The 27544-nt window shown below is 36.1% G+C and overlaps 1 protein-coding gene and 1 pseudogene across 1 annotated transcript in view; one reads left to right on the top strand and one right to left on the bottom strand.

The window, feature by feature from the left end:
- Window positions 1–27544, top strand: part of CNTN6 (contactin 6) — a 271711-nt gene that overhangs the window by 26920 nt on the left and 217247 nt on the right. The window lies entirely within an intron of this gene.
- Window positions 3579–4487, bottom strand: LOC140611221 (small ribosomal subunit protein uS2-like; annotated as a pseudogene).

Genomic DNA, 27544 nt, shown 5'->3' with positions numbered 1-27544 from the left:
CAGGTAGGATTATGCCAGGGGACCTGGAGAGAGCAATAGTGATGTAAAAGAGCGATATTGTCACCTGTCATAACTGGCAGCCATTGGAGAATTCTGTTTTATGAATCAAGATATTGTCATAACATGCATATTATTTAAAGCTTGAGAGGTAAATGCCTGTGGAAATAGTTGGAAGACTGAAAGTGGATACCATAAGAGTATAGACTAGGGAGATGTGTATTCCTTGTTGTTTTTCTCAGACATCTGCTTTTTGGCTTCTTAAATATGTGTGTGTGTTATTTTGATAAGGATATAAATAAATTTTAAAAATAAAAAGAAAGGATTTTTGAGAGCTTTAGCATACTATTTGGTGTTTTCAAGATTATCAAGGACAGAAGAACATGGTAGCCAGAGAGAAAAGGAAGATTAAAAGCAAAGCTTGGAAATAACAAGTCCTGTCCATGGAATTGCCATATGGCTGACAGTTAAGAGGCAGAGATGCAACGTGGCATAATGGTTAAGGCTCTAGGCTCAGGACTCTATCTTCCGTTTTTGTATTATGGCTACACAATTTGCTGTGTGTCCTTGATCAAGTTAGTTAATCTCTCTAAGTTTCTGTATTGATATCCATATCAGAAAATTGAGGAAACTTCTGAGTGGCTCAGTTGGTTAGGCATCTGGCTTTTGATTTCAGGTCAGATCATGATCTCAGGGCTGTGGGATAGAGCCCCACATCAGCTCCGTGCTGGGTGTAGCACCTGCTTAAGATTCTCTCTCTCCCTCTCTCTCTCTGCCCCTTCCTCTCTCTCTATTATAGAAAAAGAAAGAAAAGAAGAAAGAAAAGAAAGAAAAGAAAGAAAGAAAGAAAGAAAGAAAGAAAGAAAGAAAGAAAGAAAGAAAGGCCTTAATTAGTACTGTAGGAGACTCATCCACATGTTTTCAGATGCTTCTAAGCTCACCCAGAGATGGAACTGGAGAAACCCAAACTTCCTTTTTTCGAGTTCCTATGTTGCTCTCTGCTTCTTCTCCAGAAGCTTTCTTGTCAACACAGAATGCAAATGGGAAGTGCTAACCAGAAGTGTCAGGGATTTAATGTCCTCAGATGAAGTAAAGGAGTAGGTCAGTAATATGCTATCTTTTCCATCCCTTCCTGAAACAATCCTGAAGCGCATACTATGTGGTTCCTCAGAGAGTCTGCAGAGGAACAATGTGACATGTTACTAGGTTTTTTTCTGTCTCTGTCTCCCATTTCCCATATCACCTGTTTCTTGTTATCACTTCTCCAATAAAGAAGTCCTATTTCAGGGTCTGCGGTTGAGGAAAGCCAGTCCAGTTCAAACAAATGCATAACCCATGTTTTCAGGAGGATTAAGTGGTATAATCCCTACAAAGCACATTTAATTATTTACACTGCTCCAGGCACATAGTAATGTTTGCTAAATATTAATTGTTAATCCATTATTATCATTGCTAAATGCTAGAATGTGAGGAAAGTCTTTTGTATCTCAGTTATCAGCTTAGGCATTATCCTAAGGGTAAAAATGAGGCTTTGGCAGAATAGAAATTAAACCTATAAGACTTAATAACTAGCTGAATATGTGGGGGTGGCGGTGGGTGGGAGGGAAAGGCTGGGGCTTTGAATAACTCCGAAGTATTTGACTTGTATGATTAATGGAATGGCCATGTCCATAAACCAGAAGAGGAATGAAGAAATTGTAGTTTCATTTGAAATAAAATTCCTTCCTAAAAATAAGTAAACATTTTAAGGAATGTAGTAAGCAAGCTATTCTTAAGATATTTAACTATTTATTTGATACAGGTTTCAGGGAAGAAACATCAGATTTGGTAAAGAAAATTGGGTGTCAGGGTCAACACAGATGCCCAAACCAAGAGATCAGGGACTTTGAAGTCTTGCTTTCATAAATGCAGAAAATGGGACCTTCTAAATAAGTGAATTTTATCATTATTTTTTCCAACTGTCTTTCTCATTTGTTATTCTGTCCCCTCCTTGAGGTTATGGTTGGTGGACAGGTGGTCAATATAGGCAGCATAATTGCTAAAAAGATGAATATGTATTTATTTCCCAAACCAATCCAATTCATGTTGTTTTCCTCAATTCAAGTACTGGATACTTTGTCTTTCATATAGTCAGGTCCCTCTAATTCATAATTTAATGGAAATGATTTTGGCAACTCCAAGAGACATCTGAGAGTTACGTTTAGCATTTGTGTTATTAACATTTTCTGCCAGACCAACGACCTTCGTGTTAATAAGATGGCTGCTTTCCAATTCTTCTTTAGGAAATGTCATTTTTCTTTCCCTGTTTTCTTTTATTTACAAATGTAATCTCTGATCCAGACATTTATAAGGTGAGAATGGTGAGTGGCTAGTGTTTTAGAGGATTGTACATAAAGGGTAAAATTCATTGATCCATCTCACATCTTTAAACCCACTTAGGGAATGATTTTGAAAAGAAATCAGTGTGGCAAAAGTCAAGGAGGGAGCTATTGGAGAGTGTGTCACAGGCTTTTTCAGATTCCTTATTCCAAATAATTGTAATATACATTTTTAAGCTAAACTGTTAGCAAACTGATGATTTCAATTTTTTTTAAGCCTGGAGATACAGATCATAACATGACTGTCATTCTGTTTATCTGTTGATGGTCTGATTTTCACCCTTAGAACGTTAATGTCAATAGGCACATTTGAGAAAGAGAATGAATTACATTAGGAAAACTGCATGTGTGTGTGTGTGTGGTGTGTGTGTGTGTGTGTGCACGTATGTAAGAGAGACAGGAAACTGCAAAATTCAGAGAGAATGCTCCCTTGGCACAACTCAGCTCTTAGAATATAAAAACTCCATGGCCACAATCATACATATCTAGGTATTTATGTTATTTCTTCAAAGTTCTGAAAAATGAAGAAAAAAGTTCTGAAAATGGTTAAACTGAGGTGTCATTACCAGGTTCTAAGAAACTTTGAAAGACAATGTAAGTAGAACTGAGTCCATTGAAAAATGTTAGGTTGGTAGCAAAACTATAAAAGCCAACAACAAACCTAAGGGAGAATTGCAAATATGCATAAACATGCAAATTCAAGTATTAGGTAAGCATATTTTTCTCTTTATTTTCCTACCCTTTTCTTCATTTTTACATTTCCTTCACTCCGTCTTATGTCTCCCCACAATATTGTTTTTAGTCAAATTTATTGAGATATAACTCATATATACTGCGTATATACATTTTAAATTTGAGTATGGAAAATGTATATGCCTGTGTAACTACCTACCCCCATCAGGATATGGAATATTTCTATAATGGACAAAAGGTCTTTCTTGATTTCTTTGGAATTAATTCTATATCTCCTACGCATAACCACTGATCAGATTTTGAACCCTATAGATTAGTTTAGTTTTGTTTTGTTTTGTTTTTTTCCTGACTCTAGAGCTTTGTTTAAATGGAATCATACAGTATGGTACTCTTTTATGCTTTATGATTAGTCCAGTGTTTTTTTGTTTTTTTGTTTTTTGTTTTTACATTTAGAAATTTTACACTCCACCAACTTTATTTCCATTTGGTTTGTCTTCATGGAAAAGCAGCTTAGGACCACTAAGTGGCTGCTCCTACCCATTCAGTGGCCTGAGCAGCAGGGGCTGCAGATCAGTCTTCAGTGGCAGGCTGAGTGCTCCAGTCTTTGGTAGGGAACTGCTTAGTGGCCCACAGGGCACCTGCACCCTTTCATATCAGTCTGTGGCTTTAGGTTGAGTAGCAATGAACTTGGAAACTGGAGTGGTCCATTCACCCTGAAATTCCTCTTTGGTCACAGTCTTTCAGTAGCAACCTGCTCTCCCTTTTCAGCATTTCCAGGTTCTGTGTGGAAGCTGAGATCAGGCATGACTTCCCATGGGTGTTTACAGGAAATGGTGCAATGCATGTGCAGAACTTCCTGAGCCAGCATCCACCACATCAGACCCACTGAGTGATTTCCCTTGTTGCGAGGGACAGCAATGTCCACATAGCACGGGGCAGAGTCTGTGTTACACAGGGAAATGGTAAGCAGGTTGACATAAGACACTTCTGTGAGAGGCTAGTGGTCCACCCTAGGATCAGTAACCATCAGAAATCTAGGCTTCCTGAAGGCTGGCTGGATACGGTTAGTGAAGGTTCCAGCAATAGGGGTTGCTTTAGTAGCAGTAGCACACTTCATCTCTGCTCACTGGCCACTATTCCTGGATGATATGACACTTACAGTAGCCAGATTTTCATTGGCAATGAAGGCATGAGCTGCCCGCAGAAGGTTCTCTCAGATTGTCTTGTGATTTTGATGTAGATACCATCACTTTTCCTTTTGTAGATATACTATGCCATTTGGAAGTCAAGGTTGGTGCCATCTAAATGGACTCTTGCTACAAGGAATTTGAGGACATCCTCTTCCTTCACTTGCAGGACATTAAGGGCTCCCAACACTGTGAAAGTTTTCCTTTGAGTAACAATTGGAACCCAGAACATGCCATATGGACCCCTCTCTGGGTAGCATGGAAAAAACTCAGCATAATATTTTTGAGATTCATCCATGTAATTAAATGTATCACTACCTTTGTTCCTTTTTATTGCTTAGTAGTATTCTGTGATATGAATATATTGTTATTTGTTTATCCTTTCACCTGCTGATAGACATCTTGGTTGCTTTCAGTTTAGAGCAATTATGAATAAATTTGCTATTAATATTTCTGAGCAATTATTTGGGTAGATATATGTTTTCATTTGCTTTGGATCATACTTAAGATTATAATTGAAGGATTGTACACACATTGGACTTAAACATTTTCCAAAGTAGTTGTGCCATTTTACATTTCTACAATTCTACCAGCAATATATGAGAATTCCCACTGCTGTAAAAAACAGCATTAGAATTTTAATAAGTATTGCTTTGAATCTGTAGATCACACTAGGTTGTCCACATTAACAAATTAACAATATAAATTTTCCAATCCATGAACATGGGATTTTTTTTCATTTATTCAAGCTTTCTTTAATTTCTTTTGTTTTAAGATTTTATTTATTTATTCATGAGAGACACAGAGAGAGGCAGAGACACAGGCAGAAGGAGAAGCAGGTTCCCTGCAGGGAACCCAATGTGGAACTATTCCAGGACTCCAGGATCATTCCTTGAGCCAAAGGAAGGCAGATGTTTGACTGTCAAGCCATGAGGGCATTCCGATGATTGTAGCTTTATTGTCATTCTTTGAAGTTGGTGTGGAAAAGGGGATATGACTGTTCTTTCATCACATAGCATGAATGATTCTTCTTTTCTCTTTTCTGTTACAGAACTCATCAGTGTAGACTTTAGAACTCTACTCAGAGTGGAAAACTGATTCCAATGGTGTGTAAGGATTCTGTGAAGACAGAGTCATCTTTTTTAAAAAAGATTTTATTTATTTATTCATGAGATACACAGAGAGAGAGCCCAATGTGGGACTCGATCTCAGGTCTCCATATCATGCCCTGGGCTGAAGGCAGTGCTAAACCACTGAGCCACCCGGGCTGCCCTCTTTAATTTCTTTCAGTAATTTTTTGTAGTTCTTTGTGTACAAGACTTGTGCCTCTTTGGTTACATTTACCTATAAGTATCTTCTTTTGAATGCTGAGGTAAATGGAATAGTTTTATTAATTTGCTTTTTAGATTGCTCATCGCTGGTGCATAGGACACAACTGATTTTTGTGTATTGATCTTGTACCCTGAAACTTTGCTGAATTCATTTAGAAGCTTTTTTTAAGGATTCTCTGGGATTTTTTTTCCTTTTTATTTAATTTGTTTCAAGTTTTTATTTAAATTTCAATTAGTTAAAATATAGTGTAATATTGGTTTCAAGAACAGAATTTAGTGATTCATCACTTACATACAACACTCAGTGCTTATCACAAGTGCTCTTCTTAATACCAATTTAGCCTCCCTCATCTTCCTTCCATCAACCTTCAGTTTGTTCTCTGTAGTTAAGACCCTTTTATGGTTTTCCTCTCTCTCCTTTTCCCTGTGTTCATTTGTTTTGTTTCTTAATATAAGATTGTGCCACTTACAAAAGGGGATGCTTTTATTTTTCTTCTTCTTGATTTGTATCTTTCATTTTCTTAACTAAATTTTACAGTACACTATTGAATTGCAATTGTGAAGAAGAGCATGCATGTCTTGTTTCTGATCCTATTAGAAAGCTTTCAGTCTTTCACTATTGAGTATAATATTATCTGTAGGTTTTTCTTAAATACTTTTTTATCATTTTGAGTAAGTTCTTTTCTATTCCTAGTTTTCTGAATGTTTTTATCATGGTAGGGTGGTAGATTTTGTCAAATCATTTTTATGCATCAATTAACATAATCATGTTTTTTATTCTCTTTAGTCTCTTAAAGAGATATATTTCATTATTGATTTTCTTATGTTGAACCATCCTTGCATTCCTGGAATAAATCTCAGTTGGACATGTTGTGTAATCTTTTTAACGTGCTTTTGGATCAATGGTGATTTTTTCCTAGATAGGCACTTGGCAATGTCAAGATATTGATTATTATAACTGGATGAGTGTGCTACTGGCATCTGATGTGTGGAAGCCAGGGTGTTCCAATAGTCTACAATGATCAGGACAGCTCTTTTTCCTCCACAAAAGGAATTAGTCATACCAAGGTATCATTATTGCCCAGGGTGAGAAACTTTTAATTATGCCAACCCTGCTAACATTCCTCTAGTGTGGACAACCATTCTCTCGCTAACCTATTACCTGATCCCACTCTCTTCAGACTCCTTAAAACACCTCACCTTCCTCCTACCTTCTTTCATGCTCTAGCCATAGCAAACCTTACTTAGTTGTTTTTTTTTTTTTATCAACCAAGTTATCTTTTGCCTTCATTTGCTATACATATATTTCCATCTGATCAGAACATCACTTTCCCTCTCATTCCCCAAAACCATCACTAGGTTTCACTTCTACCCATTCTTCAGTTCTCCAGTATTTCCTCCAGGATGGTTTTCCGATTCCCTTTAGACCAGGAAAGGTACTTTTGCAGTGTTTTTCCCAAATGTGAGCACCACTTGTGAGATTGCATTTCTCAGTTTGTTAAAATCACATTTTAACTTCTATAAAGTCCTAGAGAATCATATCCAATCCTGTTTGCTCTTTTTATTAATCCTAATTGCTTTATCATCATGACCTGCATCTTTGCCACTTATGTATTTGTATTTTGTTTCATTTTTTTTAAGTTGCAAGAATAGACGAAGGAGGCCAAATTCTTTTTCCTTTATCTGTAACATTCAGGAAGAGTGGGAGTTAAAAAAATGTAAGTTAGTGTTTTATGTGTGTACATCTCAGATATCTCTGAAACAAATACTCAATTAAAATATTTTAATTTAAACAAATATTAAAAAAAAAAAAGGAATCCCTGGGTGGCTCAGCAGTTTGGCGCCTGCCTTTGGCCCAGGGCGTGATCCTGGAGCCCCAGGATCGAGTCCCACGTAAGGCTCCTGGCATGGAGCCTGCTTCTCCCTCCTCCTGTGTCTCTGCCTCTCTCTCTGTCTATCATAAATAAATAAATAAATCTTTAAAAAAAATTTTTAATTTTAGTTACTTAAATAATCTGACCCATAATTAGTTATTAATATATCTGAACTCTTAAAACTGTCAGATAGTCCAGTATCTGCCTAAAGATTGGGACGCAGACCCAGAGTTATAGAGTACTAATTTTTAGAATTGGTTCTTGAATAAATTACCACATATACAAGCAAGATTTGAAAGTGGAATTTGGGGCTAAAGAAAGTAGCTCATGTCAGTGTTTTAAATCAATAGGCTTGGATTATGGCTTTCTAAGAATTTCTGGTTTCACAGGCAGTGTCCAATTTCCAAAGAGCGAAATAAAATGTAATCTGCACACAGTCAAATGCCAGGGGCAATGTGACTATTGTGCAAGTTCAAACCAGGTCAGAATAAAAATGACTACTAACCAGCCATCTAGCTTGTAAAATGATATAAGAACTCATTCTCACTTATTGCCCTTTACAAATATTAAAAAATAAGTCATGCTGTCAGCAAGATGCCTCAAGTTTCAGTGTTGCTTTAAGGACCAGAAATGTTTCAAGCAGGAGTTGGCTATCATGTGAACTTCAGTAAATCAAAGGCTACTTTTTCACTTAATCTAATCAAAGTACTGATAATATATCCTAATGGTTATTTGACAAGCCCCAATACCCTGAGATAGTATCATCTTAGGAGAAGATTTAAGACAAAAGCCAACACCATGTTATTATGGCATGCTAGATGTGTTCTGCCTTTTGGGGATTGTAGTTTTCAGTTTGTTTGGTTTTATGTTTCTTAGCATTTTTCAAAATTCTAATTTCTTCTTTTATCATTAGCTACATACTAAAACCTCTAGAACTATTGGCGTTTGCTAAGGTCTAACAACCTTCTAAATGCATATTATGTTCCTCAGACTATTTTTGCCTTGCTTGTATGTTTGCCCAAATATTTAAATTGAAAATTGTTTGGAGAAGTTTTAGATTTCATTCACTTATTTTGCTTGCAGACTTTCTGAGCCTCCATTTCCTCAGCAGCAATGTAAAAAATTGGAGAGAAAGTTAATCAGTACTTGATATTTTAAAAAGCTTATACATGTATATGAGTATATACTGATTATAGGTGCTTATTAAAATAAATCTATTATTCTGGTTAAGGTAAATCTGGTCCTCAGACTCATTCCTCTCTTTTGTCTTAGCATGCAGTAAGGCAAGAGTACATTTAGCTGGAAGGGTTTTTAGAGATTTGATCCTCTCTAATCAGCTTATCTAAAGTAGAAGCAATGACTCCCCATTTCATTATACCCCAGGTCACTATCTTATTATTCCATTTATTTCCTTTTTCATACTTACTCTAACCTTTATTTATTGTGATTCTGCCTACTTTCTTTTTGTCTCTGACAATACCATCTTTAGAATAAAAGTACAGGAGTGCAGGGGCCATGTTTGCCTTGTTCAATTTTTTTAAATCACTGACATGAAGAGCACGTAGTAGGTCATCAACCAATACTTGTTACATTAGATATTTTTGATTGCAGATATAATATTATAGAGATGAAAAGAAATGCCCAGGGTAAAGCCAGAAGAAATGACAAAGACTTCCACAAAGATTGCACAATCTTTATATTTAGAGCTTTTTCCTAAATTATATCTTCTTCGTGTCTCCTCCTCCTCAAACTCCAACTAGGAACTTTCAACATGACCAAAGGAAGGATAGAAAGAAACCCATTTGGAGACAAATACTTTTGTTACAGGTTCTGAATCTTCTTGTTTCCTAATAATCTGATAGGTCATTAATACATCATTGGTGGCTTAACCATTCTAAATACTATTTTTATATGTATCATATATAGGTACATATAATAGTATAAGCTATATAAGTAATATAGAAATATATAACCAATATATAAGTATTAATATATTATGATTTAATGTACATAATGTATGAATTATATGAGTATACATTTCATTTGTTTTATATTACTATATACACTTTATATATACTTTTGTAAAAGTACTTATTTATATATTTGCACATATAATGGAAATGTTAAAAAAATGCCTGCTCTCCTTTACTAAGATAAACAGAAATGCGGTTGCTTAAAAGACATATCATAGCACAGTTCGATAATAATTACACAACAGTCACAAAAAAGACAATCTATTTGTCATTTATAATTATTAATTAGAACTTTATAGAAATGTTTCTTATTATATAACAATAATATTAAATAATAGGTAAAAGGAGAAAAACTCTGTAAGATTGATACTTTGTGTATTATAAACCAAATCCATTTTTGGTTGCATAAATTCCTTGAATTCTAAACTTTTCAAGTCAAATTTATCTGTATTGCTGTATACTCTCAGAAATATATGTAAACACATAGACCTCTCTGACTATACTCTGTTCCCCTAGAATCATGAGGTTCAGTTAGGCCCAATTATTGGATTCAGCTGACACAACCAGAAGAAATTTGTCAAGTCAATAAATTAGTTTCACGTCCTATATACAAAAAAATACAATGATTGATTTTTTTACTTTTTAATCTGTTAGTTTGACATCAAGTATTCTCAGCATTAAATGTGTTTTTATTGAATCCCTGCCCCCTGGGTAATGCAACCCAACATATAATGAGAGGATTTTTTCTATTTTCCAGAATTTTTTAGGACTTTCCATTAAGCTAAAGCATTTGTTGAACTGATATTCATGAAACTTCAGTATTTGATATGGCCATTCAATTTTTGTGAGTATATATATATATATATATATATGTATATATATATATATATATATATAACATAAATTGCTCAAGAAAAAAATTGAGAGAGATACCAAAGGGTATTTTTTTTAATTGAGAGAGTACCCACTACAGAGTTTTATAGCAGAGAATCACTGTCTACAAGACATATTCTAAATTAAGAAATTAAGTATGTTTAAGTATGTACCAAACAGATTTATGTAATTGCCTTCCCTTTAGCTACTGTTAGATTTTACCTTGAAATGGTTTATTATTGGTTGAATTTTAGAGGCACAATTCTGAGGCAATACCTTATCATTTTGAAATTGCTATCTCTCGTGTCAGAATAGTTTTCCATACCACAGCTTTCAACATTACTTATGCACCATAAATGTATTTTGACATTTTGTTACATAATGTCTTACATAATGTTACTTTGTCTTATTTATGCCCACATGATGATGGCTTGAAGTACAAGGCAAGATGTGTGTGGCCAAAATACAGAGGAGATCCCACCTCTACTTTGTGATCCTCCATTGACACCCATCTAGGGCCAACTATCATATTCCTTGTCATCAGGTCAGCTTCTTTAACTCAATCTTGTTTGATTTTCTCCTTGCTCCACAATTTAATCAGATTAACAACAACAACAACAACAAAACAACTGCCATCCAAACAAGTAAAGTATATTCCTAAAGTCACAAAGAAAATTAGAGACAGGGCCTACAGCAAAACACTATATAGATAAAAAATTGTCTTATAGAAGCCTCTAGGGATGGAATCACTGAGTTTAGAAGTGAGGAATGTAGCTGTGCTGGTTTGAGGGAAATAAAGTCACTAGCAGCTGACCTAACATTTTTCCTTTTGAATGTCAACAGCCTCTTACAGATATACATACTGCTAAGCAGCAACATTGTGGTAGCTGTTTCTCAAGTTCTTGATCAAATGACAACATTAGAACTTCTGATTTTCCCTTTAGCAACCCAAATATATTCAAATTATAAATTGAAAGATATTGGACTTCTAATAACTCAAGATTTCTGTGTACTATTAAATTCCACAAAGCTATTTTGGATAGGTAGTTTTTTATTTCTTATCTCATCTTCATTTCAATATTAGAACAACTAGGTGTATGCCTTCTTTTATTTGTATAGTTTTCTTTTTAGTATTTATGTAAATGGGTTTAAGTGAGAAATGAGTAAAATATATTCCAGGAAGGATATTAGAATACTAATATAGCTAATGCCATTCTTGGGAACCACTTAGGAAAAAAATGGATTCATTTAAAAAAGGAAGTTATAGAATATTATCAATCTTAAAAGATCAGCAGAGTGCTCTTATAGAACTATCACTCTGGAGAACATGTACAGAGCAGTATGAGTGCCACAGCCTTCAGCATATGCTTTTAAAATTATATGCATCTGTTAGTGTCAAAGGGCTCAACTTTTCCTGTTTGCCTGGAATGGTCCTGTTTATAGAATTCAAAATATTGCGTCCCAAGAAATCCTCCATTCACAGATAGCTCAAGAAATTTGGTGCTGTTGGTCTGACCAAAAGTTTTGAGTGAAAAAGTAGCCAGGAATGCATTATCTTTGGGCATGTAGGCACAAGTTGGAAGAAAATGTGGGCTGATTTTTGGCTTCAACCTGTCCTAATTTTGTGACCTAAAGCAAATCACCAAACTGTTCACTCTCACTTCCCAGTTTTTCCCCAAAATATGAATAATACTTTTCTCACATGTAATTGTGAAATATAAGTAAAAGTATGAATGTGAAATGTATTCTAATATTCAAAATACTGTATAAATATGTTTTTCTTAACTCCAACAAGTTTGTAGCATCCTTTCTACGTGATAACTGTTAGAAACATATATACTGTAACTTTAATGTCAAGTGTACATGACATGGTTTTAGATAAGAGTTTCTGTACATTTATAAATATTGATTTCAAGTCCCAGGTCATGCTTTTAAGTATCTTCGCTTTTGGAAACTATTTACATTAGGCAATATTTATTTGTATAAAATGACTTTTGTCTTCTTTTTTGACTTTTCATCATTGACCTTATTAAATACTAAGTCCTTTTGAATATATGTATGCAAATATGTCCAGGTAGACATAGATACATTTCCTTAATGTGGAGTTTAAAAACTGGTTTGAAAGGCCAAACCTTAATTTTTAGTGCGACTTACCTATTGAAAGTCCTGTCTTCTCTATATTCTCTTTACTTTTTTTTAAATTTTTTTTTTTAATTTATGATAGTCACAGAGAGAGAGAGAGAGGCAGAGACACATAGGCAGAGGGAGAAGCAGGCTCCATGAACCGGGAGCCTGATGTGGGATTCGATCCCGGGTCTCCAGGATCATGCCCTGGGCCAAAGGCAGGGGCTAAACCACTGCGCCACCCAGGGATCTCCTATATTCTCTTTACTTAATGAAAAAGCCAATTACAAAACAAGAAGATTGATAAGTAGCAATAATCTTGGTATTCTAGTCATAAAAATCCTTAGTGAAGTCCAGTCTTCATAAAAGGCACTGACTGTATTTTAAGGCTAATTGTATGTCTAATAGCAGAGGTTTAATAATTGTAGCTGATGCTGTCCATTCACTGAATGAATCTCCCACACCACTACCCACCACCAAGATTCACCACTACAACCCTAATGACCAGCTAATACTGTGGAAACCTATCTCTGACTGTTTTGTCACATAAGAAACACGCTTTGCTCCATGTAGGACAAACTAGAACTGCCTGAGAGTTAATGCTCCCAGAAGCAACCATCAATCCATAATGGATGGGGAAAGAATAAATAAATACCCATCTTCTGTGCCTTCAGTTAGGATAACTATACATTGTTCTGTACATTGTAGTGTTCCCCAGAAAGACTGGGATTCAATTGACCACAGTGATAACAGGCCTGATCACAAACCTTTATCTTCATTCTTTGTTTGAGTAATCCATTTCTCTTCGCTTTTTTTTTTTTTTTTTTTTTTTTGGATCACCTCCCCAAACAACTTCTTGTATTCAAGTCCTTACTTCATAATCTACTTTGAGGGAAACTCAAAACAAGAAAATAATGTTTGGTAAAGCAATTAATCTACCAGTATGAAAAGATACACACATATCCAAGTAAACCTCCGTCTCTTTGTGTCATCTTTCTCTAAGTTGGTTTTGTAACTGTTACAAAAGGAACTCAGTCAGGATTTGGGGAGAGTAAGTCTTTCTTAATTGAGGTGGAGCTTATTATTTTTGCTTTGTCTCTAGAGATTCTTTGAATACAAATAATAAAGTTGAAGTCATAGAATATATAGAACAGCAAAGGAACTGAGAACTATTTTTCTTACCTGGGAGGTTGACCCATAACATAAGAGGCAGACCCTGAAGATGTTCCAGACAACTAAGTTCTGCTAAAGCCTGCTCTGCTATGTGATAAAAGTTCTTGACACTTAGAAGTTGATGTCTTGGTGTTCTACTTGTAAGTGGTAGGTCTGATAGGAGATTAAGGACTATGATATGTATCCTAGAAATTCAGCACAAGAGCTCAGAAGCTGGTACAGTGTGAATTATGAGCCACTAGACACATAAAGCTTGATGATCATGTCTCATAGCCTGTGGTACACAAAGGGAGGTTCTTGTTAATGCTGGTGGGAGCTGTGTGCAAGCTTCACACGAACAGTCAGTCCTTCAGAGTCTAATCAAAGGCTGCTTAGGGGGTTGTTCTCCTTGAGTTAATGGAAGTATGAGTGTTCAATGAAGGGAAATTAGCCCCAGAAGACAGGGAAGCAAATTAAACCTTTATTTTGATTTGAATTGGGAGTGAATAAAGTGTTCACTGCTCACTAAACTCAAGTGAAGTTAACATGTGAGAATGAATGAAGACAAACTTCTCTGTGTGTCAGGGAAGACCTCAGGGCGCTTTGCACCCAGGAGTCTCCTGGGGCAGAGCTGAGTTGGAGGTGGCCATTCATCATACTCTGAAGATGATGGGGATTTTCAGTAAATGCTGTATCAATGTAGTTAAATCTTCCCAGAACCAATAAAAATGCCCTTGCCTTTTCTACCCTCTATTACAAGTAATTGCTATTCATCTACTTATGGATATCTTGGAAGTAGTCGCAGAGTACTTGGAGTGCCTGGGGGATGAAAAGTTTGAAGGAAAAATGTAGCTGTATATCATTGGCATTCATGAGCAAATTCACATTAGATGTTTGAAAGGGAGGTCCCCAGGAGGCAATAAGAGAAATCAGGAACAATATTGTGCCAAAAATATTACTCTGACCAGGACATCAGGGAGTTTATGTCAGGTAGAGTGAAGGAAAGGGATTTGGAAAGAAAAGATGTATGTGCTTTTCTATATGCATTTAGTTTATTTATATGTGTACATCCTCTGAAAAAAATAGTATATTCTGGGAATTGACAACCTGATTGGGCCTGAAACTTGTGAAATATGCAGCTGTGCTTGTATTTATTTTACTCTAAAACCTCTGAAAAAACATCTTGCAACATGATCAATACATTTTCAAACTCATATCCTTTTAAAATCTGTTTGCAATCAGTAAACCAAAAATGGCTTGTACCCGGGTACCAGTTTACATTTGGGAAGGCATGTTTAAGTCACTGGGGATCCAGCTGCAGAATCTGAAGTTGTTGTCTTTTTCTGGAAGTTATGTAACTTTTTGGGACCTAAAGATCAACTATCCCATTGATGTCATACCAGACACATAGTTTATAAAAACATATGAAGAGGTGGGTGGGTGATACCATGTTTGCCTGGAGTCACTTTAATGCAAAAAGAATTCTTCCTTCTACTTATGTGCTCATTCTCAACTCTTCAGGCCCTTGAAAGCAGGTAGTCTAGATTAAGTCTACTTACTTCTGTTCACTTCCCTTATATAAAAAGTCTAGTGTGGGATGCCTGGGTGGCTCAGTGGTTGAGCATCTGCCTTAAGCTCAGGGCGTGATCCCGTGTCTGAGATTACGTCCCACATCAGACTCCCTCTGCCTATGTCTCTGCCTCTCTCTCCCTCTCTGTCTCTCATTAATAAATACATAAAATCTTTAAAAAAATAAAATAAAAGGTCTAGTGTATCACCTTCCAAGGAGATTGTACTAAAATCTATCAAGATAGCAAAGAGAATAGTAACTCTCAAAATTATTATTGCTTCCAGATGGCTTTTTCCATAACACCCTGAAATACATTTAAGTCACTCATAAGTACCAACAAAGCACCCATTCGCTCAGTGAATTAATATAACTTAACCACTCCAGTGTACAAGGACACACACACACACACACACACACACACACAACCTAGAAAAATAGATGATGCAAAGTATATCATGAAAAAGCAGACATACCTTAAATGTTTCATTCATTCATTCATTCATTAAAGATAAATCAATTAGACGCTGAAAGAAAAGCAAAAGCATTTCTAAATGAAGGTATAATAAAAAATCTTCATGGAATAAAGATCACTGAATCTTGGCAGAATGCTAAAATTAGAGAATTCCAGGAAGATGGACAAACATAATCAAAGAAGCATTCTTGAAAATGACCTGATCTTTTAATTTTTTTGTTTTTGTAGTTAATAATGATGATAGTGATGACAATAATAATAGCAATTATTATTAATTGAGCCCTAATTTCATCTGAGATGCTCCTCTAAGCAGTTTATGTGAGTTAACATATCCTTACCTCAAACCTGGAAAGAAACTATTATTATTATCCTCATTTTTGAGGAGGAAAGGCACAGAGGAGATAAGTAATCTGTACTAAGTCTCCCCTAGTATGAGGCAGAGGCTGGACTGGAATGAGCAGCGTGGCTACAAAGCATGGGCTCTTACCTGCTACTGTCTTCTCTTGAGGAGCTCACAGAGCCCCTGAGTCAGTGATTATTTTTCTTCTCATTTCCCTGCAGACATGGATTGTCTGACAGAGCCCATGTCATCTTTGAGAGCAACACTCTGCTTTTATTCCCACTATAGCCCCTCCTTACTTAGACTTTTTTCCCCAAATTACCTTCACATTCAATCTGCCTCCTGTGATAGAAACCAATTAATACTATTTTCAGAGTAATTCCAGGCACATATATCCAGAGAGCTGACAATAAGCCCGTGCTTCCTGTATATAATATGAAAAGGAGCCTTGTCTTGAAATCAAAAGATCTGGGGATGAGGTCCAGCTTAGGCACAAACCATCTATGTGCTTTTTTTATCCTATGTGGTTCTAGGAAAGTTAATCTCACTGAGCCTAAATTTCTCTTTCCTGGTAATTTAAGAAATCAAAAAGAGACATTTTATTTGACAAATCACCTTTCACACTGTAGATCATTTTACAAAAGTGGGTACCATTTACATGAATATGAGTTTTAAGTGTTAGAAGGCAGTTAAGTCCTGTTACTAAGAGGGCACAGAGCAGACATGAAGTGGCAACATCCTAATACCCTCCCCTTGGGAAAGTGTCCAATCAGGTCAAAAGGTGCATTTATTTTGCCTGCAAATGCTATCTCCAAAGGTGATAGAATGGGCCAAGGGCTGGGAATGAGGTCGGTTCTCCATGCCTCTTGCCACAGTCTCTCCTCTCAGGGCCTAGGTATTTAATGAGAATAACACACCTTCAACAAGAAAAAAGCCTGATCCGCATTTCTGTAATTTCAAAAAGCCAAGGAAAAGGGGCACTTAAGAGACTGAGGTGTAATGGCATTCCCAGTTCCCAAATGAGTTATTATTTTTTTCTTTCTCTCCTTTTATTTTTATTATTTTCAAAATTCTAGCCTCTCAATAGCAGAGGAATTTCCCAGACTTTTGCAGCAACAGTGTTGACAGGCAACTGCATTTTCCTCCTGAGGCAACTCCTATTTCTGTGAGGTCAGGACTGCCAATGGGAGCACATATCAGGGGACAGGTTGATGGAAGAGAAGGCAAAAGGTCCAATTGTCCAGGGGTTGGGGACCATGAACCTTAGCCAAGGGGAACAGAATGGAATCAGTGTACATCCTGCTGTGAGTGTTCACTATTTTTTTCACCCTTTCTCTCGTAATGGATAGCCTTGGAAGAAAGTGCGTTCTTTCTCAGCAGAGAGCCTACGACTGCATAGTTTTAATACATTCATGGTAATATGAATATATAGATTTTCTTTTAATAATTCTTTTCCAGGTAAGTCAGAAAATTCACACATCCAGGCATTAAAAAAAGAAGATATACCATTTACTTCGGTCAGAAAATCACTGATTGGCATGAATGTGATTAGAATCCAGTCAATTTTCCTGATCAGTTATGCAGGAGAGAGATACTCAAGTCATTTAATCCCTGATGTATATCTTGGGCTTTTTCCAAGTTGGAGAGCTCTCTCCAACCCTTTATTTAGTTGATCCTTACAAAAATTAGGAGCAGATGGTAGTACAGATACGACCGTCCCAGAATTTACTGTGAGCAACCTAAGAACAGAGGTTGCAAGACTTACTTAGATTCTATCACTAGCTAGTGGCAGAGATGGGACTCAGAAACCTTTGCATTTCTGGTCCAGGGCTCTTTTGTCTGGAGCAGGTTTTCCCAAAGTGCTTCTTTGGCGCATTCACCCTAGGGAAAAGCATTGTAGAAAACAGAATCCCAGGCTCATGAAAGTCTGAGTAATACAATATACTATATCTTTCTCTTCAAATGTTATGATAGACCTTCCAGTAGCAGAGATATTGAAAAATCCTGCAGGAATTTGTTCACTTTATTTAACCTTATGTTTTTTGCATTGTATGACTGCATGCAACTTTTTTTCTTAAGCCTGAAAAGCACATGATGGGAACCCTTGCCCAATGCCATATACATTTATAACAGTACAGATTATTCACAACAAAGGAGGAATCATCCATGTGCAACTCAAATACGGAGAGATCTTTTTTTTTAATGCTAAGAAATTTGAGCTGCATCTCCTAGTGTCAGCTTTGGGCAAAATTGTAAAGTCTATAAAATTGACTGGTGTGGTAGAAAGCACAGGCTCAGGATTCAAGCAGAAACTGGTCAGATGATGGACTTTTCTGCCACTCATTAGTTGGGTTCACTCTGTCCAATTCCTTATCCCTCCCAGCATTAGTACCCTCGACTGTACAAAGAGAGCAGTCCTTGTACCTACCTTATAGTTCTGCTATGAAAATTCAATGAGACATTACACGTACAATCCTTGGCACAGAGCCTGGTCACTATTCAAAAAGTCATGTTACTATTCTTCCTGTGATCTTCCCTTTCAGCCAGCCCCCTGGTATCTCATTCTTTTTCCTATTCCTTCTCTTTTTCTGTGCTGTCACACAATCCAAAAGGACTCTGCTTCCAGCTATCTCACCCGGGTGGTGTCAGGCAGGGAAGACAGAGACTAGGCTGGTGGTATGAAAGAGTGAAATGGGTTGGGTCTGAGAAGTCGAGGTCCCCCAGGCTAAGACAAACAGTGGAAAAAAAAACTAAGCACTCCTGAAACTGGTTGTAATTAATGAATTTTTGTTGTATTGTTACTGTGTAAAAATGTGGACTCGATGTCAAATATCTAGGTTTTTTTAAAAAAATTATTTAACTGAATTCAATTTATATTGAATTAGTGATTTATCAGTTGCATATAACACTCTGTGCTCTTTCCATCAAGTGCATTCCTTAATGCTCATCACCCAGTTATTCCTTCCCTACCCTTGTCCCCTCCAGAAACTGTCACTTTGTTACCTGTAGTTAAGAGTCTCTTACGCATGGTTTGCATACCTCTCAATTTTCATGTTATTTTTATTTTTCTTTCCCTATGTTCATCTGTTTTGTTTCTTAAATTCATTTGTGAAATTTAAGAAATCATATGGTATTTGTCTTTCTCTGACTGACTTACTTCACTTCGCATAATACCCTCTAGTTATATCCCCATTGTTGCAAATGGCAAGATTTCATTCTTTTTGGTGGCTGAGTAATATTCCATTGTGTGTATGTATGTGTATATATATGTATGTATTTCACATCTTTATCCATTCATTTGTCGATGGACATCTTGGCTGTTTCCACAGTTTGGCTATTGTGGATATTGCTGCTATAAATGTTGGGGTGCAGGTGCTCCTTTGGGTCACTACATTTGTATGACTCAGTGCAATTACTGGGTCATAAGGTAGTTCTACTTTTAATCTTTTTTTAAGATTTTATTTTTTTTAATTTTTAAAAAATATTTTATTTATTTATTCATGAGAGACAGAGAGAGAGAGAGAGAGAGAGAGGCAGAGACATAGGCAGAGAGGAAAGCAAGCTCCATGCAGGAAGTGGGACTCGATCCCAGTACTCCAGGATCATACCCTGAACTGAAGGCAGATGCCCAACCAACAAGCCACCCAGGCATCCCAAGACTTTATTTATTTATTTGAGAGAGAGAGAGAGAGCACAAGCAGAGGGAAAGGGGAAAGGGAGGGGGAGAAGCAGACTCATCACTGAGCAGGAAGCTCGATGCAGGGCTTGATATCTCCAGGACCCAGAGGTCATGACCTGGGCTGAAGGCAGATGCTTAACCAACAGACCACTCAGGGGCCCCCCCATTTTTTAACCTTTTGAGGAACCTCCATACTGTTCTCCAGGGTAGTGCACCAGTTTTCATTCCCAACCACAGTGTAAGAGGATTCCCCTTTCTCTGAGTCCTTGCCAACACCTGTTGTTTCCTGAATTGTTCATTTTAGCCATTTGGACCGGTATGAGGTGGTATCTCTTCAGAAATTGAAAGAGAAACCCAAATGTTAATTTTTATATGGGTTCCTCAATGTTTAAATACTCTGATACAAAAATCTAGCTTTTGGCCTATCACCGAATAAACCCTGGTCCAGAGGATTTCTGACTTCCTGCTCTTAAATAGAATTAAAAATAAACAAGCTTAAAAGGGCTTAAGAAGCTTAGTTTAACCTTCTCCTTGATGCAGAAATGCTCTCTATAATATCCAGAAACGGTGTCATCTAGCTACCTTATATAATCCTAATGATAAAGAACTTGGTATCTCAAGGAGAAACCATTTCACTTTTACTTTTTTGTAGGAACAATTTCATGGAATACTCATATAAACCCATGTAGTAGATACTACTTTTTCCATTATAATTATCATGAAACTCAGGCTCAGAAAGGCTATTCTATTTTCTCTAAAATCACCAAAGCTATTAAGTATCTGTAGGTTGTGCGATAGTAGCCCAGACTGTCTAGGTTTCAAAGCCAGTACGCTTAACCACTGGCTAAACAGTTCTACTTGTTAAAATGCTCTGGGCTGATATTAAGCTGAAATTTGCTGCCCTGAAATGTCTACCCTTTGGTCACAGTTCTGCTCTCCTGAGACACAAATAATAAGTCTAATCCTTCTTCCACAAGACAGCCCTTCAAATATTTGAAGATGGCTCTTCTCCGCCTGCTAAATCCTCTCTTCTCCAGGCTAAACATACTCATTTCTTTCTACTGACCCTCATAAGTTCCCAGGCACTTCATCATCTTCACCCTTCTCCCCAGGAGGGAGTTTCAATTTGTCAAAATTCTTCTTAAACCATGATGTTTAGAAGAGAATACAATCTCCCCATGTGGTTACGTAAGTGCACATTAAGACAAAAATAACACTTCCCTTGTTTTGACCGTTATGATTTTACTAATGCAGTCTTAGTTATATCTGATTTTTGGCAACTAGGTAAAAAATAGGCAAATATTAAATGTTGGCAGATTCACCCCATATGTTTGTGTTGTGTCGGTTTTTAAATATTGATTCATATAAAGTCACTTTTCTCCACCATACTCTACTTCTAAATAAGTAGATCAATTTTTTAAACCTAAGTATAAGATTTAATATATATATTTATTTATATAATATATAATTATATATAATATGAGTATTATATAATATATAGTATATAAAAATATCTAAACATTTATATTATATGTATGACTTATTAGAATTAGGTAATATTTTGGCCTATACTGATGTTTTGTTTTGTTTTTCTTTAATTTGAAGAATGTAGCAAAGCAGAAAATTTTCTTTTTAAATATTCTCATATTCAGACTACTTTTTCTTAGGCACAGAAAGAACTAAAAGGTTTTTTTTTTTCCTCTGCTCTTCTAATACTTCTCCCCAGATTTTATACTTTCCCCAAAACAAAACAAAAATACTTCATACACATCACACATATCTGTTTTAAGAGGATCTTGCTATAAATATTCTTGTTTTGATTATTTTTTGGTTAATTTATTTAAAAAAAGTAAAAAGTAAAATAATCTGTTCCTTGCTGTTTAACATACACATACACACACATATATACACCAAATCATATGTCATAATATATTATATGTATATTTTATACAGTAGCAAAGTTAAAAATAACTGAATAAATGCATATACTTCATTCTTTGTAATCTAGATATTTCTGAAATTTGTTATCTGAGGTGTTCTCTATGACTCTCAGCTTTCTGTTGCCCCAGAGCTTAATCAAATATTCAGTAGGCTGGGGCTGAGAACTTAACCACCAGAAATTACTTTCCATGTCATTCTTTAGCCAGGTATTGGTAAACTGCAGCCTTGGACTAAACTCTATCATATATTGTTTCTTGATAAATAAAGTTTTATTAGAACACAGCCACTCCATTTGTTACTATCCTGTCTATGGCTGCTTTTATGCTACAATAGTTCAGTTCAAGTAGTGGTGACAAAGACCAAACCGCAAAAACCTAAAGTATTTACTGTCTGATGCTATACAGAAAAAGTTTCCCAACTTCTTGTTTTCGCGGTTGGCTAACAGTCCATCTACTCTATTATACTGGGAACTACAACTGGCATATCCCTATCCCTATGTTAAATGGTACTGAAAGAAAAAATCATTTAGTTATTTGCTTCAGGAAATATTTGCTTCTACAGGATAAAACTTAACATTTCAGGATGCACATCAAAAGTCTCACTTCATGGTACCCATCAATCTACAGCTATTATTGCATAAACTTGCCCAGTCCTACTCAAGTTCTTGTCTTGGAATAACAACTTTAAAATCACTCGGCTCAGGCCATGAAATCCTATATATATATATCATCCATAACTTCCCCTCCCAAGGTAGTGCTAAGACCATGTCAAATAGTAGTCTCCTTTTCTGCAATAAGTCTAATAAACATGAATTTGGCCAAACAGGTATTTCTTGTCATCCTTTTAGGAGTGGAGAGTGGACATTACAAGTCCTCCAAACCAGTATCCCCCAACTTGCATTCTCTTATTCTGAGTAGCATAAACACCAAGAGCATTCCTAGAAGGTCTCATTACCTGCATTTTATATTTGGGAAAATGGACCCACAGAAGCTGAAGCTATTTAGACTGGGGTGGTATGTCCTATGTGGCAGATCATGAGGAACAACTAGTAAGGAGAACCCTCTGTCAGGGTTGTGCCTATAAGTCCCAGGTCTACTCTAGGTCATGAACTGAATTAGAATAAACATTTACCTGCTCAAGGCCTCACTGGCCTCACCTATGAAAGCAAAAGGCTGACCTATGTCATCTATACACTTTCTTTAAATTCTGCAGTCCATTGAAAGTATGATTTTTTAGCAGTTAGAAAATCAGTTTTTCAAGACTGATCTCTTTCAGGAAGACTCCTCAAGCAGAAGGCATCTGAGATCGACTATATCGAAGAGTGAGTTAAGTTCTACTGCTTATTGCTCTAACAAAAAAATAATGTACAAATAATTCTATTTTCATAACAAACATATTTGCATTTATTTCATGCTGTTAACAACTTAACATGTAATCATGCCTCCTCTAAGAAAAAAAGTAATACTTCTTCTGTGATTGCATTAAACACGCTGTGTTATATCTTTCTACTAATCTATCATCTATTATGACTGCCTATTTGGAGAGCTGGCATAACAATTATCATAAGTGATAGCATTATATTCTGAAAACAAAGACTGTGATGGTACAATTTATCTTGCTACTTTGCCTGACTTAATGGCAGTTGGAGTTTCCTAGTCCAAGTCAGATTTTTTCAGATCATAAATATTTCATCTTTTAATTTATTATTGATTTAGTTTGATAGTAAATAACTCCATGAATGCTGAGGTTGGAAATCTGTTGTAAAAATTGTTAAGCATCTTCTCTTCTGTCCATCTGTGGAATTTGATCACACAGAAATACAACAGTAAAGTTACCTGAAGAAAATGGATTTGGGATTTTTAATTTATCTGATGCAGTTAATTAATTGGTCAATTAAAAACAAAAGGGCAATTAGTGCTGAGCACATTTGTTCTGATGATGAACACACAATCTGAAAATGGATCTTGATCTCTGCTACAAAATTCTTTAGTGTCAAAGCAATATTGCCATAAGTAGAGGAAGAATAAAGCCCATTAGGACTAATGCACTTTCAACAATGGTTTCCTTTCATGCTAAAGCAATATAAGTGAGATACAATTAGAGAGAGAAGTTGGCCAATATTTTAAGTAATATTCCTGCATGGGCCATTCTATTACCCTTTATTTAGAACCATTCCAATCACCAAACCATTCAGTAGTAGCAGTAGTTGGTTTTGTTTTTTCTATCAAAGTGAGAAAAATCATTTCAAGTGGTATAGAAGGGGTAAGGAATGGGTATAATTTGTAATTGACCTAAGGATTTCTACAAGAGTGTATTAAGAACATAATTCTCCATCATCCAAAATGTTATCACCTACATATCTCTATTATTAAAGAGCAAGAGACTGAGAGTTGGACAAGGATAACTTCCCATGCTTTCCTTCTGTCCTACAATGTGATGTAATAGGTCATCTTAAGCATTTATGAAGCTTGTAAGTAGTTGGAGAGTACCCACTAGAATCCTGTCTGAGCTCCTTCCAAAGGCTTGTTGTAGAGCTACACGTGCACATCTACTCTGCCTTTTTTTTTAAAGATTTATTTATTTATTTGGGAAGCAGGGGGCACAGGGAAAGAATCTTTCAAGCGGACTCCCCACTGAGTATGGAGCCTGATTCAGGGTTTGATCCCATAACCTATGAGATCATGACCTGAACTGAAACCAAGAGTCAGATGCCTAACTAACTGAGCCACCTGGGGGCTCCACGCCCTGCCTTTTTATTTAAGCTCCTGTCCCAGGTTGGAAACCTCTTTTGTAAAAGAAAAAGAATCTCTCTCTTTTGATAAATCACATTTCTCCCATGTCTGCTATAATACCACAGTTGAATATGGTAACAGCCCCCACCCCCTCTGAATTTCCCTGCTGCTTGAGGTTTAGCCAATAGTTGACTTTCCTAGTTAATTCCTGGTTTACTGGCAATTGTATGCAATTCATAGACTGATGAATGGTTTTATAGCCAAGGGGTAGACTGAGTGATAGCTTTCCAATTCTAAGAAAGCAATTATTCTGAACCGTACAAAGAAACTGTTAGCATTGCCTGGGTTAAGAATAATTAATGTTGAGTGTGACCTCACAGTCACAGCACTTGTTTCTGGATTCTTCTCTTACCTGCTTTTAGGGTCAGATGCTTGTTAACAACACGTGATCCAAAGAGGTCAATTTAAGGCAGGATACTGACTAGCTGAAGCTACTTCAAAATATAGGACCCATTTTTTTCTGCTAAACAAACAATATTTTTGCTGAGTGCATATACATAGGGTTAAAGAAATACAGTGCCACAATCCTTTACCTGAAATCTTTATAGCCAAATATATTTTAGGGTTTAGAATATATTAGAGTAAGGATGAGCAAAAGAACTTCCAGAAACTAAATCTGTAAAGGTCCAGATAATAAATATTTTCTTGAGGGTCATATGGTCTCATGTGGTATAACTTATTCATCTCTGCATTTGTGGTACAAAAATAGCTATACACAGTACATAAATAAACAGGCATGTTGTATTCCGAGGAAACTTTATTTACAAAAATAGATAGGGGACCAAATTTTGTCATCATTCTGTAGTTTGCTGATCCCGATTTGCCACAGTGAAAAACACTGTAGTATAATTTCATATGTATTTAGACAATACCTCCAGTGGGCAATAGCTCTATCAACCAAAATTTCTGGTTGAGCAACAATACATGTAAATACTCAATAAATTGGATAAAACAGACTGAACAACCTCACAATAACTTAGGACAGGTTTTACCACCCAGTGAATTTTGCCATCCAACTTACAAGGACATTATAACTTTCACAGATTTAAAAATATATATATTTTGGAATTGCAAGAAAGGGATTGTGAACCGATGCATATTCTTTTTGTTGTAGTGTTTGAAACTGATACTTTTGTAATGAGGAATTCCATGAGAGAAAAAAGAAACACACATGGTCTAGAGAGAACAAAGTTTGTTCAGTAAAAATACAACAGTGATATTAGCAGTTGGGTCAAGACACCCACTTTTCTAGGTCAAAATGATATTTAAAAGTCTGCATGGCCTAAAAGTTTCATCAAAAACAAAATGCGGGTGGTGCATCTTTGAAACTTTTTTAGAGCTTCTGGAAATTCTTTTGAGTTTATGTATTAACTTTCTTTATTTTGCTTCAGGCAATCTTTAGGATTCTAGGAACCTAGGAATAATTCCTATGGCTACTTTTCATGTCAGTGACGAGCATAAATTTTACCTACTGAATATTTCTAGGCCATTTGGCTGTGAGTAAATAACAGACTCTTCTTATCTGGATGGTTCTCATTGAGCCAGAGTACTCTCCTTCCTCCTGTAATTTAAACTTTCACGAATGGAACTTTTACAAATGACAACCAACGTATAAATAATAGCTATTAACCTATCTTTATAGAGTATTGCCAAATAAAATGTCTCCTGGGCTTTGCCCTCATTACAGGATGCTGGTAAACACCCAGATGGTAAAGTGCAATATTTACTATGAAATTATATGCTGGGTTGAATCAAACAATTTTAGAATATTAGAGCTGGAAGAAACATGAAGGTAATCTCTAGGTCAAACACCTCCATTTCATAAGAGGAAAATGGCAGTCACTGTGATTATAAATGAATCACTCAACATTACTCAGCTTGTTAAGAGAGAGAGAGACAGTAGAAGCAATATCTCTAGGTTCCCAGTTTAGTTTTTTCCTTGATAATACTAGATTATTTGGCTTTCAAATACAAACCAAGCACATATTATGGAATAACTGTGAGCTCTACATTGTATATCACACCAAGTATTATGAGCAAGTATTACACATGGTGTTTATCTTCAAAGTAAGGTATGAAAATTCTGGCAATACAGAGGCTTTGATAAATACAAGTCTCAGGAGATATATATCATGTCAGTTTGCTCTGGGAGCTTTGCGAAACACTTCATATAAATGAATGAATGTGAAGAACGATGTACTATTCAGATTATCTTGGTTGCAAGAGATAAACATACAATAAAAACTAGATTAGGCAAAAATTTCATTGTATTGGTTAACATTTGGAAATTCCAGGGGTATAAGCATGGCAGATAGTTTCATAATTTCATGGTATCAGGTATGACTATAGGTTTTTTGGAAGGGAGAACACGGCACAGTAACACTTGGATATACACAGCTGGGATAGGTGAAGCAGAACTCTTCTTGCAGATCCAGACAATACAAGGGCCACGCAAGGGATTGTACCAGGGACGGGTCAAAAGCAAGTTGGGAATGTAGGAAGCATGGATACCAGGTGGGGTAGGGTTAGCTAGATTTTTGGGGGGCTTCTGTGAGATTTGATGTTTTGAATAATTATGTTAGCCTAAAGAAGAAGGAACCATTCCTGGGTATCTGGAGGCTTTTGGAAATTGGGTTTGTGTGCATTATAACCCAGGAGCATTAGATCCTATAAGAAGTAGTTGGAGCAAGGACTTAGTAAACTGTTTGCCAAGAGAAATTGAGTTTTTAGCCATGTTTACAAAATTTGGTTAAGAGAGCTCTTGTGAAATATATTTAATTAACAGATTTTTATGATATCAATTTAATCATCTTAATAATATTGACAAAGGTCCTGGTTTTGGTTGTCATTGGTTTGGCTTATGTGCCCCTCCTTTTACAAAATAGTGTAGTGAAGTGAATGGATTTCTGATTGACACGGCCCTTGTTACATCCTCATCCCTGGAGCTAGAAGATAAAAGCAATCCTACTCTAATTATATGGACTGAAGATATTTAGGGAAGCAGTTCCTCAAAAGAAAGTCACAGAGCTTTTTATCAGAAGAAGAGGAAAGAAATGCTGGGTTGGAAAAATAATGAATGTCCATCAGATAAGTTGGTCATATAATTTATCTTGTAAACTAGGACATTTTGGGAGGAGGAATGGGGTACTGTTACTAGTTGTGCTTTGA

Source organism: Canis lupus, chromosome 19, assembly GCF_048164855.1.
Source record: "Canis lupus baileyi chromosome 19, mCanLup2.hap1, whole genome shotgun sequence".
Lineage (NCBI taxonomy): Eukaryota > Metazoa > Chordata > Mammalia > Carnivora > Canidae > Canis > Canis lupus.
The sequence above is the reverse complement of the archived record's forward strand: the minus strand, read 5'-3'. Positions and strand labels throughout refer to the sequence as shown.